Here is a 6,000-nt window from a genome sequence, read left to right as displayed (position 1 = left end):
TGTTTAGTTTGGGCGATAACTTGTTAAAATATAAATCATACATGCTTCAGTGAAAACTAAACAGGAGTAGGAATTGAATATAAGTAAGTAATGTGTTCCCGTCTTAGGTAGCTTATCAAGTAGCTAAGTGATTATTTATTCACATATTAGCATAACAAGTACAATGCTTTAAAACGATTAACGTTGATATGCTATCTTCAGATCGTTAGGAGTGATTTTGACAAAGCATGAACACTTTACAAGTTAATGTACAATGAGTTTCATGGTTAAAACAATTGTCATATAAATAGTTAAAAATGTAGATATATGCTTGAATAGTTTAAAATGTGACACTTACATTAAAATATATAAAACATCATGAATATAAAAATGGTTGTTGCTGTAATGTTATACGTTGATTCGTGTAACAGGTGCTAATGACAAACTCTTCCAGAGGAAAGGACGTTACACGTTGTGTGATTCAACCAGGCTTTGTGAGGTTTGTGTTGAGTGTTGCGTGGTGGTATCGTAGGGTGTAGTGGCCGCTACGGCGGTGATAGAAGTGAAAATTATCTTTGTTTCCGATTTTACATGAATTTGCATTTTTGGAATGGGGTAAGTACCGGTAAGATAGTGGGGGAAGGGGTCCAAAGTAAAATCTCGCCCAAAAGTGGATCGCGCCTTCAAACAGTTTGGGATCTACTGCCTTAAGTAATGTAATGAATCTTTTGTGACACACTTTATGCTCAACTTTTCAAGTTATTTTTTTATCTTCTCAAGGAAGGAGAGCCTTCAAAGGCAGCAGCAGATAGGTCATTGAAATCATTTATATTTCGATTTAAAAATGAGAATTTACCACCATCCTTTCTTAGTTTCCTAAATTTAATTTTAAAATCATGATCGTTCTTACGGTAGTATTGTGGCAACCGTGCTGGAAGGTTCTCGTTGCCTCGGGAGTCGAGCGCGCGTCCGGCGGAAGGGAGGGCGCGCGGGAAGGCAGGCAGCGGGGAGAGGAGACGCAAGCTTCGGCGGGCGCTGAGCCGCGGGCAGAGAGAGGGGGAAGGAAACCGATTGCGGCGGAAGTAAAGAAACGTCTCGAGACCGATTGTTATAGAAACTTCTGGAAGCAGTACATTCGAGAATTTGTGATCTAATAAATAAGAGAAGAGCCAGTTTAGTTGAGCCAGTCTAGTTAGACAGTTAGCTGCGAGAAAGCTAGTTAGCAGAGACGTGTCCAGTGGAAGTCTTGGATTCGAAGTACAGTAAACTTGAGTGAGTACTGTGGCAGCGTCTAGGCAAGGGCAACGCGTCCGGAAGTCTTGGGTTCGAAGTGCAGTGGACTGTCTCTGGAAGTCTTGGATCCGACGTACCGTGAGTGAGTGAGCTAGAAGAACTAGCCAAGGCGAACGAACTGTGAACTGAGCACTGACAGTTTTGTTTTGTAAATAGTGCTTTGTGAACATTAGTTGAGATTAGGAGTGCATTGTTGTTCTTCTCAATAATCCACGTGAATAGTCTTTGTCGTTCTGTGGAGTGCAATAACGACCACTGTGTTGCAGTGTTGAGTGAAATACCCATTGTTGACGGGTGAGTGGTTGAAAGCTAGGAATAAAAGTAACATTGTTGTTGAAATATAAAAGTTACAGTATGTTGGCTTCTCTAACCGAGTCGTTAAATCTACTCTTGCTTTACGACCTATAAATGCTCTGTACAATGTATAGCTAACTGATGTAGTTTCTATTTGATGTCAGCAATATATCTCATTGGAAAAAGAAGAAACTTTTTTTTTTTCATTTGATAGTTGTTAGAAGATGTATGAGGCGGATCAGTAACTTGGCAACAATGTTGACGCCTACGTCAAAGCGAACTGCGTTTTTGACGAATCTGAGCCGCAATAAAAATCCGACTTGTAATAACGTCGCTTCCATCTCGAGTGCCTTCGCTTAGGAAGATGGAGTGTGTACTCAACACGATACGAGACCAGTCCTCTCAAGAGATGTAGCGATGAACATGATAAAAGAGATCCAGACTAGCACGGCCGTCTAATTCATTTTAGTCGTTTAATATTTTTGTCAGGCTGGTTTCCCAATTTACAACAACAATCAGTCATAAAGTTCTTAACGAATTATGTCCTATTTTAGCGCCCAAATATCCCTGTTATATCGCAATCTCGCTTTCAATCAAAGGTTTCCCATGGTCTCACTCACTTCTAGCAGACAGATATTTACGAGTTGTTATTGCGAGGAAAGGTCAGAAGAAAAGTTTCCAAACAGCAACACACTTTTCTATAGCAGCGACTTCACTGACGAGTTTGTTTTGCTGGTTGTCGCTTCTGGTTGGTGAGGTGTTTGTAAACGAAATGTTTCTTTCTCAGACGTAAAGGAAACTTTCTGAAAGTCACCGGCGTGGCTCAGTCGGTTAAGGCGCTTGCCTGCCGGTCTGAAGTTGCGTTCGGGCATGGGTTCGATCCCCGCTAGGGTTGATTACCTGGTTGGGTTTTTTTCCGAGGTTTTCCCCAACCGTACGTGAATGCAAGGTAATCTATGCGAATCCTCGGCCTCATCTCGCCAAATATCTCGCTATCACTAATCTCATCGACGCTAAATAACCTATAGTCGCGACTCTGTTATTTCTGGCGTGACTCCGCCTCTTTGCTTACGTCTTAGAAAGTAAAGGCTCTATAAAGTCTACTAGTAGTAGTAGGTAGGTAGTATCGTTCGCCATTTTTGTTCTCACATTGCCGAGCTACCATACGAGGAATCTATTTGCCACACCGTTAAACATTATCATGTCGTAGCTCCTATGATAATAAATCAAACGTAATGTAATTCAGCAAATAATTGAGCGGCAAATAACGTCTTCGTGTGCTTTCTGCGAACGCCAAAAAAAGACCTAAAATGGCTGGCGATTATATTAAGTATTTATCGAGCCTTAAGAAATGAATCAGCGAATCACAAGACGCACACGTTTAAATGTAGCCGACCTGCAACGCGATTGGCTGCCGGAAATTAGAGCGACGGGACTATAGTAGTTGATACAATGTCGTTAAATAACCAACTAAAATTTAAAAAAACTTTGTGAATACATACTTATGTACATGCATACCTACATACATACATACACACACAGCCACCGGCGTAGCTGAGTCGGTTAAAGCGCTTGCCTGACGGTCTGATGTTGCGCTCGGGAGCGGGTTCGATTCCCGCCTGGTTGGGTTTTTTCCGAGGTTTTCCCCAACTGTAAATTGAATGCCAGGTAATCTATGATGAATCCTCGGCCTCATCTCGCCAAATACCATCTCGCTATCACCAATCTCATCGCGGCTAAATTACCTCGTAGTTGATACAGTGTCGTTAAATAACCATCTAAAATACATACATACATACATACACACATACATACATACATACATACATACATACATACATACATACATACATACATACATGGATACTGTATAATACGGATTTTTTCGACGTTTTTACGAAATGTATAAGAGGAATATCAGGTAATCTCATGCGAACCTTCGAAATCGGTCTCGCTATCACAAATTCCATCGATACTAGAAAACCAGGCAGTTGAGACAGCGTCGGTAAATAGTTAATCAAAGAATAAAAAAATTCACAAGTGAAGTCAGATACCGTACTATATGAGTTTTGAAGTGATTTTGTGTGCCATCAAGAAAACGAAAATGTATTGCCTTATCTGGGTGCATAATATATGGCTTAATATTCCGTATGACTACGATAAGGATCACGACATGGACCACGACCACGACAAGACCCTTGATAAGGACACGACATTGACCACGACCAAAAGAAGGACCTCAATAAGGATCGTGAAAAAGACAACAAGGATCACGATGAGAACCAAGACATGGACCACTATAAGCACTACAACAAGGGTCACGACCACGTTAAATTGCATAAAAAGGCAACAAAACCACGATAAGGACCAAGATATGGACAAAAAGAACCGGTTATAAAATAAAATATAGCTTCAGAATGTTAACCAGTTAATTACCGGTTATTTGTGCTTGTCCGTTTATACTGGAAGAAAATTATTTATAAATGGAAATATCTTTCTCAACACGAGAAACTGAATTTTTTGTGTAACACATAAAACATATTGTGAAAAAGTATGACTGCATTGTCTCTATAGCAACGATTTATTTTTTCAGGTCTGCAGCAGAGGAGTAAAAACGGTGGCTGGCTATGCCGGTACAACTAATAATTGGGTCGTTAATGTTTGATTGTGTCACTCCCTTGACATTATTTATTTTCATTGTTCAATTTGTTGATTTATTGTTTGGTGCACTATGATCTTTGCACCAACTGCTGAGTTGATTGGATGCTGGTCATTTAGCAGGTTAATCAGCTTGTGATGGTCACCCAAGAGGCCCATTTGTTTAATTATAAATAATCAGATTTTCAGTTTTATATCTGCGACAAAATTATTGAAAAAATATAAAAAAAACAACGTTTCAGCATGGACGTGTAAGTCCAGACAGAGTCACTCCACTGGTAGAAAATTAGATAGCAGGAAATTGTAGGATACCATATATGAAATTAATACGTAAATAGATAAGTAAAGTCCACACCTATGGAGTAACGGTTAGTGCGCCTGGCCGCGAAACCAGGTGGCCCGGGTTCGAATCCCGGTCGGGACAAGTTATCTGGTTGAGATTTTTTCCGGGGTTTTCCCTCAACCCAATTTGAGTAAATTCTGGGTAACTTTCGGTGCTGGACCCCGGACTCATTTCACCGGCATTATCACCTTCACCTCATTCAGACGCTAAATAACCTGAGATGTTGATACAGCGTCGTAAAATAACCTACTTAAATAAAAAAATAAATAAGTAAAGCAGGAAACAAATTAAGAAGTTAATGGAAAATTAATATATACAAGTTTATAATGCACAATCAAATAAGTAAGGAAAATTATTACTTAACCAAGAGAACACTTTTCTCTATGCCTTTTATTCATTCTTAAACAACTTCAATTTAAATCATGTGACCCCGTCGATTACTTCCTTAGCGGAATACGTCACTAGTGAAATTTGTATTTTACTTAAAAATCTATGTTACTGAGGAAGGTTTGACTTATCATAAATCTATTAGGCCTACACGAATGAGAGATTTTAGGTTTTCAAAGTGAATGTTTTACAGACATTACCAATATTTTCGCCGGGAAGACATGCACAATATTAGAGGATGTTATTTATTCAATATGTATCTAAAATCGTGTTAGCTTGCGATGAGAGCAGATAAATGTAAGCCTGGAGTTAATATGTTGAAAGCTAGCTTCATGCCGTTAAAGCGTATGTGGGTGTAATATCTTTGTTTTTCGTTTGCGTTGTCATGGCAACCAGAACGGAAGGTCAAGTGTCACGTTTACATTTCGTCCGCAATGTTATGGGTTTGTGCTACACATGTGAAGGAACCTCAGCATGCTGTTGGCATAATGTTAAATGCCCCAGAACTATGTTGTTGAAATTGATAGTATCGTGAAGCTGTATCCTTTATAGCTTGAGTGGAAATAGCCTTCAATATGTTTCTCCATGAGAAAATGAACGCATATTTTGTAATACAATATGAGTGGATTTTGTTTGATTTTTTTTATCTCATTTCCCTTCATTTTTCTTCGTATACTCCCCTTTTCTTTCTATACTCTTTTCTTCATTACGACCTCTTCACTTTTTTCTCTTGTCCCATCTCTTCTTTTTCCTCCTCATAAATCTAATATTCTCCCCACATCCACCCTTACATTCATCTAATTTTTTCTCTTATCTCACCTACTCTAGCCACCGGCGTGGCTCAGTCGGTTAAGGCGCTTGCTTGCCGGTCTGAAGTTGCGTTCGGGAGCGGGTTCGATCCCCGCTTGGGCTGATTACCTGGTTAGGCTTTTTCCGAGGTTTTCCCCAACCGTAATGTGAATGCAAGGTAATCTATGGCGAATCCTCGGCCTCATCTCGCCAAATATCATCTTGCTATCACCAATCTCATCGACGCTAAATAACCT

Source organism: Periplaneta americana, chromosome 15, assembly GCF_040183065.1.
Source record: "Periplaneta americana isolate PAMFEO1 chromosome 15, P.americana_PAMFEO1_priV1, whole genome shotgun sequence".
NCBI lineage: Eukaryota > Metazoa > Arthropoda > Insecta > Blattodea > Blattidae > Periplaneta > Periplaneta americana.
Note: the sequence above shows the minus strand (reverse complement) of the source record.